Source organism: Oryzias latipes, chromosome 17 (genome assembly GCF_053564925.1).
Source record: "Oryzias latipes strain Hd-rR chromosome 17, Olatipes_Hd-rR_3.1".
NCBI lineage: Eukaryota > Metazoa > Chordata > Actinopteri > Beloniformes > Adrianichthyidae > Oryzias > Oryzias latipes.
The window spans coordinates 36,926,811-36,935,304 of NC_136253.1; the positions used below are offsets into that span (position 1 = coordinate 36,926,811).

At 43.2% G+C, this 8,494-nt stretch overlaps 1 long non-coding RNA gene across 1 annotated transcript; it reads left to right on the forward strand.

Moving 5' to 3' along the window:
• The first annotated feature begins 769 nt into the window (after positions 1 to 769).
• Positions 770 to 3,347, forward strand: LOC144986871 (uncharacterized). Its single transcript, XR_013650749.1, has 3 exons — positions 770 to 1,475; positions 1,725 to 2,081; positions 2,166 to 3,347. It is a non-coding gene; the product is annotated as an uncharacterized LOC144986871 (long non-coding RNA).
• Positions 3,348 to 8,494: the final 5,147 nt, after the last annotated feature.

Sequence of the window (8,494 nt, forward strand, 5' to 3'; positions counted from 1 at the left end):
GGGGACATCTCCTGATTACTCACAGTGACGTCCCCTCACCCTCCCCACCAAGGGACCCTAAATGTCTAAGGTGTGGTTAAAATTGGCGGGTAGGGTGCTAGGAGGACATCTGCTGCTTGCTGGCAGCCTTCTTTTGTGCGTACGCAACGTTTATAAATGAGGCCCCTGGTCTTGGGATGAAGCGGCAAGAGGAAACCAGCCTTGGCTGAGGCCCTGCTGTGGAGGTGCCCACAGTGGAGGTGTCCGCAGTGTGGAGTGGCTTAGACCAGGCCTTAGACCAGTCACACACACTGAAGGAGGGTTTGGGGAAGAGAAGGGTGGAGTTAAGAATGTGTGCTCCACCTTGGTGGGACACAGCCTGGGTATACAGATAGATAGATTAACTGAAGCAAATAATGAAGTTAGATCAAAGTATAAAGTTTCTCTTTCCAACATCCATATGTGGTCTTATCACCCTCTCACGGTGGTAAAAGTACTATCTGAGCTTCTTCATCCACTAATTCATCTTCAAATGGACACGCCATGCTGCTTCACCTCTCTGAAAACAAACTAACCTTCAACATAACCTGCTCCAGACCAGGTTATGTTCAGATCATGAGTTGCTATGGCAACTGGACATACCCTGAAACATAACTCCATTTCTGGAACCGAAAGCTGAGGTTATCAACTTCCTTAGCCTCAAACTTACCGTGGGAGCTAGCAGAACCTGCTTTCTGGAATACCCCCCAGGACTAAAGGAACCAGATCCTCTCCACCTTTGGCACTGTGCTGAAAAAGGATTCCACCAAAAAGGTATTTCAAAGGTTCACTGTATCACCATTTCAGACATACTGCAGTCATTTTCACCACTTAAGATGAAATACACCTCATATTGCAGTGGTTGGATGACAAATGATGGCATGTTTCAGGTGGTTAAGAAGCTGTCTGGAGAGGCTCATGGCTCAGCTGAGTGGTTCACCAGTGTTGGGAACAAACACTCCCAAATTGTGACCTTCATGCTGACCTGCGTGGAATCCACAGGCGAGCTTCGGCCCATGTGTCAAGGGCTTATAGAGAGGTTTCAACGGGCCAATCAACCGGCTCCGAAGATCCTGTTGTCGCACACAAGGCCCAACAGCAGTGGAGACTTTGTTCCAGCCTTGGGTTGACGGTGGGATGGTGGTTCGTCTGGACATCTTCCACTGGATCCACCGGTTCGACGCAGCCGTCCGGACCGACAGCCACTCCAAATGCGCTGCGTTCAAGTCTGCACTGGCTGGAGCTGTTCTGGCCTACAATAAAGGCGACCTGGATGTGCTGACAAAGGCTGTCAGGGCTAAAGGGGAAGCCTTGAAGTCTTTGTCGGGTGACTCCGGGGGCAGCAGAAGCACCACGTGTGGAGGGTGAAACCGTCCAGCTCATCCAGGGGGCGATGGAGGAGCCCAAAGGTCCTGCTGGTCTGGATGAAAGTGGAGTGAGCCTCTTCAAGACGGCAGGTAAACAGAAAGCTTTCTTAGTGAATTACTATAGAGCTAAATGTTGAATGTTTGTTAGCAGTTAAAAGATTCTCTGAGTACCAAACAACTAAACACACCGAGGATCATTAACTCAAAGCAGCTGTTTTGACTGACAACCTGAAAACAGAACTAAAATGAAAAAAAACAACAGTTCACAATCGTCCCTGTTTGTGTTGAATGTGTTTTGACTGAACTGCCTTATTTCTGAACTCCTTTCTGCATTCGTAGAGGCCGTTGAGGTGTGGGCATGCCAGCAGCGGCATCTGGGCTGCATTCAGGATCCACCGGACATGTGCGTGTCTTGCCAACATCAGTGGTGTGGATGTGCCTTTTTACAAATGCTTTCCAGGAAGCAACAGCTTGGAGGGTTTCCACAAAGTGCTGCCACACATGATTCCAGGAAGAAAACTCTGGCATGCACAGAAGCAGCGCTTGAAATGTTATTAAAAATAACAATCTGTACCGCTGATTGACAGGAAGATGGAGCAGGAAGAGGAGAAGTGGAGGATGAGGCCTACCACAGCGACGTTCTCCACGCCACCCCTGCCCACATCAGCATCACCAGCCACGACACCTCCAGCCTTTGTTCAAATATTTAAAAAGAAGCTACTCACAGACTGCAAGTCTCTTTATTCTCTGAAAGGTTTTTAACTTTTGTTCTTTCAACAGGAGGATGTCTGCAGTGCGAATCTTCTTCCTGATTGGCATGACAGAGAACAAGCTGTCCCTCAGCACAGAGCAGAGGTTGTGGAAGCCTGGAACGCCGTGGAGGAACACGATAAGCAGCCGCAGAAGTTACACCAGCTGGACAGGACGGTATGCACCAGCTCAGCAAGACAGGCTGATGTACACACTGGTGAAAGTGTTGTGGCTGCAGACACCTCACGGCTAACCCTCAAAGCAGCCCGGAGAAGACCAACATCCTCAAAGCGTCTGACTGCATCCAGCACTGTCTCCTGGTGGAGGACCTAATCCTGTCCAGGGCGGGGATCCCTCTACCCAAGTTTGGATAACTAATAGGCCTGCACAATATACCGCAAATTTATCGTTATCGCAATATCCAATTGTAATAAATCGCAAACCCAAAATGTGTTAAAACAATCTTCAAGCAGCTTGAAGCATTTAACGAATCAAATAAATCCCTTTATGCTTTGACCAATCAGATGGACACCTTCCCATTGTTGACCAATCAGATGGAGACCTATTATGGTAGATTTTTGGCCCCCATGTTGATGAGGGTCATTTGGAGTATATTTTTTAAACTGTTGCAATGAAATGGGAATGATGTTTTTGTTTATTTTTCTATTTGTTTATTTACCGCAAATTTATCGTTATCGCATTAGTGATCACTAATATCGCATATCGCAAGTTTTCCTCATATCGCGCAGCCCTAATCACTAAGAATGCTGAGTTATTTTTCCAAAAAAAGAAGCCTTTGACATGTTTACTTTATCAAACATAACTGACTTAAAAACAAATCTTTTTTTCATGACAACAAATTCTGGGAAACTGTAAGCTTATTTTTTTGATTTAATACATCAAATGTTATTAAAATGAACACAGTAAACTTCCATGAATCACACACGTTTCAAAAGTACAATTTAGAAAATAGAACTAAAGAATAGATGTACATCCAACAATAATGTAATATCTACATGACGATGGTATTACTGAAGAGGAGGAGCTGATCTGCCTTTGTGCTGTTCTGCCAACCATCCAAATGATCGTCCATTTGAAGCCTTGGAGCTAAATGTGGCATTTTTGGAGCGACTATTCTTTTCTTTTGGGCTGTCCACATTTGCTGCAGGTATTATAGTTCACTCCTCGTATGCATTTCCTTTTGTGGAGGCCGCTTTCTTCCTCTCAGGCCCGTCTTTGCCTGTTCCTTTGTGTGGAGCGTGACGCAGGGACAGCAGGTGGAATGAAGCCGGCACTGCATGTTGTGGCTCCAGGAAATGCATAAGCGGTGGGCACCTGGGTTTAGAATGATGTTCCCCAACAGTAAGCCAGGTGCTGACACAGGTGGAATCATTCCAGTTACACGGCTGGCAGGTGTGATGGGGCACTTCATCCTGTCAGCAGCAACAGCAGCAGCAGCAGCAGCAGCAGCAGGAGGTCTCAGAATAGGAGCCTGTCTATGGTGTCAAATTAGAGCCTAAAGTATTGCGCATCAAAACAGTAAAACCGCGCATCAAAACCCCAAATCTGCAAATCAAAATGCATAAATTGAGAACCAAAACCCACAATTTGCAACCAAAAGCCTTTCCCCAAAGCACAATCCTATTTCTCAGCTGCCGATTTTTTTTCTCGCCATTCTGAAATCCTGTTTTTGAGTTGCAGTTTTATTTTGAAATTATCTTTTTGAGTTGCGCTTTTAGTTTTTGAGTTGCGCTTTTATTTTTTGCGGTTTTGATTCTAAAACCTGTCGACACGTAAAAACAGTGTCATGTCAGTCAAGGGGAGGGGAGGCGGGACATCCCTGATATCCAGAAGCTCATTGGCTACCGAATAAGACCGAGTCTTACGTCAACAGACCAGTTTAGAATGTGCCGGTAAGTTTTCATATTTTTCATATCTTTTACTATATTGTAGTACTGTACTTTATTTAACCATAGGACGCCAGCACAATCAGATGAGAAGCTCCACCAGTAGCTGCTAGTGAAAAAAGATGTTGGAAAGTTAGATGTTGCATGACAAATCATCACCATTGTCCTCCCGTGTTAGCATGCTAGCTAGCTCAATGTTAGCGGGGTTTCCAGCTCTTTTCATGACTTTTATGGATTAAACAAAGTTGATTTTTTACCACTGTGTCAGGATCGGTCATGTCAACCTGGGAATAATTGCCCGTGGATTACCATAACAAAAAAGAGAGGAATACTGAGGCAGCTACGACGTGGATATCTACAACTTCTTTAAGGTAATGAAAACAATTTTAATCTTAATTTTTCTCTTCTTTTTTTGGTTAATTAACTTTGCTGTTTTTGTTTCTTTCCAGATGCAGACCCCAAAGACGTCCCTGGTGTGATGCAAAGGCTGTCCAGCAGACTCACAGACATCTCCTGTTAACTGAAACTAGGATCCAAACTGGGCTTTTTCAGAAGAGGTTTAACAACTGCTTATTTAAAAGACCGGGTTACGTGCCACAGTCTTTTAAATATGCAGTTGTTAAACCTCTTCTGAAAAAGCCCAGTTTGGATCCTAGCATCTTGGCCAACTATAGACTGATATCAAACCTGCCCTTTATTTCTAAAATCCTAGAAAGAGTTGTAGTTAAGCAGCTTTACTGCCACCTACAGGACAACAGCCACTTTGAAGACTTTCAGTCGGGGTTTAGACCCCACCACAGTACGGAAACTGCACTAGTTAGAGTCTCTAATGACTTGTTATTGGCCTCAGAAAAGGGACTACTTTCTATTCTGGTCCTGTTGGACCTCAGTGCTGCCTTTGACACTATCGACCACGGTATTTTACTCCATAGATTAGAGCAGGACATAGGGATCAGAGGATCTGCTCTCCAGTGGTTTAAATCCTATCTGTCCCATAGGTATCAGTTCGTTAATGTAAATGGCCATTCCTCTCAGTGCACTCGAGTCAACTATGGAGTCCCACAGGGCTCAGTCTTGAGACCGATCCTGTTTACGCTTTATATGTTACCCCTAGGAAACATAATCAGGAAACACAGCATTAATTTTCATTGTTATGCCGACGATACGCAGTTGTATTTATCCATGAAGCCTGACCAGAATGACCAGATAGAGAAACTGAACGCCTGCATCAGAGACATCAAGACCTGGATGACAATTAATGACCTCCTCTTGAAACCAGAAAAAACTGAGGTCATTATACTAGGTCCTAAAAACCTCAGAGATACTCTGTCTGATCAGATAGTCTCCCTGGATGGCATAAGTATAGCCCCTAATTCCACAGTTAGAAACCTTGGGGTTTTATTTGACCAGGATTTATCATTTAAGGCTCACATATCTCAGGCGTGCAGAACTGCCTTTTTTCACCTGCGGAATATTGCTAATATCAGAAATATACTTTCTAAGAGTGATGCTGAAAAACTCATCCATGCATTTGTTACGTGGAGGCTGGATTACTGTAACTCCTTGTTAGCAGCGTGTCCTAAGAGTTCCTTAAGAAGTCTCCAGCTTGTTCAGAACGCAGCAGCTAGATTGTTAGCAGGAACTAGCAGAAGAGATCACATCACTCCTGTGTTGGTTTCACTTCACTGGATCCCAGTTGATTCTAGAATCAAGTTCAAGATCTTTCTGTTAACCTATAAGGCCTTACATGGAATGGCCCCGTCCTATATTAAGGACCTCATAGTCCCTTACCATCCAATCAGAACACTTCGCTCGCAAAATGCAGGACTGCTTGTGGTTCCTAGAATTAGTAAAAGTACGGTTGGAGGTTGAGCGTTTAGCCACCAAGCCCCTGTCTTATGGAATAAACTCCCAGCTCATGTAAGAGAGGCCGACTCAGTTTCTACATTCAAAGCTAGACTGAAAACATTCCTCTTTGGACAGGCTTATTGTCAGACTAGTTAGTATTCAGAGATTATTTAACTTAATGTTAATGTGTTTAAATTAAACTTAATAATAACTATTTCTTTTAAAAGGCTGCTAGAAGTTGAAGCTGGGGTAACTATGGTGCTCTGGGGTTCTGTCCTCTTTTCTCATCTACTTCTACCCTTCCTCTCCTCTATTCTTGATCATTATTCATCATTTAGTTCTCCATGCCTCTGTTTGCTGCAGTGATTCATGTATTGTCCCTCTTTCCCTCTTTCCCCTCCTGGGGAGTGGGAGTGCTTCCAGACTCCAGTTGGCTCATCCGTGCTCCTGTTCCTGACCGTTTACCTCACCTTTGCTCCTGCTCCTACACCTGGCTGTGGTTCCTGTCTCCGGCTCGACTCGTGCCCCTGACTGTCCCCACAACCACGGCTGGATGAAGCTCGTCTGCTGGACTTTTATATATGTAGTTGTAGATTTAGATAAGTTAATTCTTCTCTAAGAGTTCTGGTAAATCGCCTGTCCGTCCTGGGGGAGGATCCCTCCTTCATGTGGGCACCCCTGAGGTTTCTTGGTTTTTTCCGGAATCCGTTTTTTTTAGGAGTTTTTCCTTACCGCGAAGGGGGGTCTAAGGGCAGAGATGCCAGTATAGCTTAGTCAGTTTGTTAGTTCATTTTAGTATTTTCCTATTGAACTCTTTGTATTTATGATCCTTTAGAGTTCATGTTTTACTTTGAAGCCCATCGAGACGACTGTTGTTGTGATTTTGGGCTACACAAATAAAATTGAATTGAATTGAATTGAAAGAGAAGCATTTAAAATAGTTGTCCATTTTGACCATTATTGCATTGACAACATGCCCAGGCACACTGTCTGCTTCCCATTTCTCAGTGACTGTACGAAAACCGTGACTTTTCCACCTCAAGTCTTTTGAAGAGTTTTAAAAAGTTATTTTAATTTCTTTGAATTGTGGTTCAGAATTACACAGAATCTAATGCACTTGGCTCTGTGTTTCAAAGATATTTGCAAAACCATCAGTCCTTTGTACAAAACACATTCAATGGTCACACATTAAAAAATGAAGCTTTACAAAATACCAGTGGTGATTATTAGACATTTATTTTCTTAAGGGGGGCAGTATTTTGTAAGGCAGATGAGATCTGTTCACATTGTTAGTTTTTGTTACATCCTGCCGAGATGACATGTATGGAGTCCTATACTGTTCATAATTAAATAAATAAATATTTGATTAAATAAATAAATGTGACCTTATGCAAATACACAATCAACCAATAAATCTCTCATAAATATATAAAAAGACCATGAAATGGTGAAAAACCTGCACACTGATTTTAAATTAGCCATTATATTATTCAATATATTTCATTTTGCTTTAAAAACCTGTTTATTATTTAAAAACAGCATTTTAAAATATTCATTTAATCATGTGGAATATTATTATAATTCTACTTTTTTTAGAACCTTAGATTTCAAAATCAATATTTTCCAAAGTAGCTTTGTTTTTATTTCATGTTGCTGTTTTTCACAATGGCGTTTTTATTTCATGAAGAGCTTTTTCAGACGAATGGGTCTATCTGTCAATCAGTGAAGGTGGGCGGGATCTAAACGCTCATTTGCTGATCCATGGAAATCGACTCTTATTCCTCGATACCCGCTCTGCGGTGTGCCAGTCAAAGAGATGACATATTTCAGCGATATCCGCGCGGCTTTGCTGACATTAGAGATCAAATAGAGACAATCTGTCTGCTCAGAAGATGCAAACATGGACCACTCCGTTTTTGTAGTTTGAGGGTTTGTGTGGACCAAAGGAGCTCCGGTCGTCCACGTCTTGAATTCCACGTGACACACTCCTGACTCTTACGCAATTCACTCAGCTCTCCTTTGCTCTGCAGCTAACAACTCTGCTGTCGTCATCGTGCCTTATGTCGGCTCGCAGGAGGCGAGCTGGCGGACCGACAGAGTCGGACCAGACAGCAGTGGATAGGGGAACAAGCCTGCTTGGGCCTCCTGAACCTTATATTTTTTTTATTTTCATTGAGACAATGATTATAAATTAGGTCCTCTGTTTTTTTTTCCCCTCTTGGGGAAAATGTTGAACCTTTCCTGCGAAAGTTTCTCTTTCTGGTTGTAAACGCAGCGGAGATCCGGGGTTTGATTTGGGATCACTTCCCCGTTCAGACCTCTCAGAGCGGGTGATTAAAAGAATCAGTCTCTGTACTTTGGATATACTTTTTTATTATTACTTTTCCGGCGAACTGAACAACAGACCCTTAACTTAACTTGCGCTCACAGACACACACACTTTTTGCGCTGGGCGCTCTGATTTATACGTAACAGACATAGTTGACTGCAGGAGCTGAAGACTCTCTGGGATGATCTCATGAACTCAAACATGGAAACATTGTTGTGGAACTATTCCAAATAAATAAACCTGATCTCTTAACATTCTCCATGTGCATTGTGCAT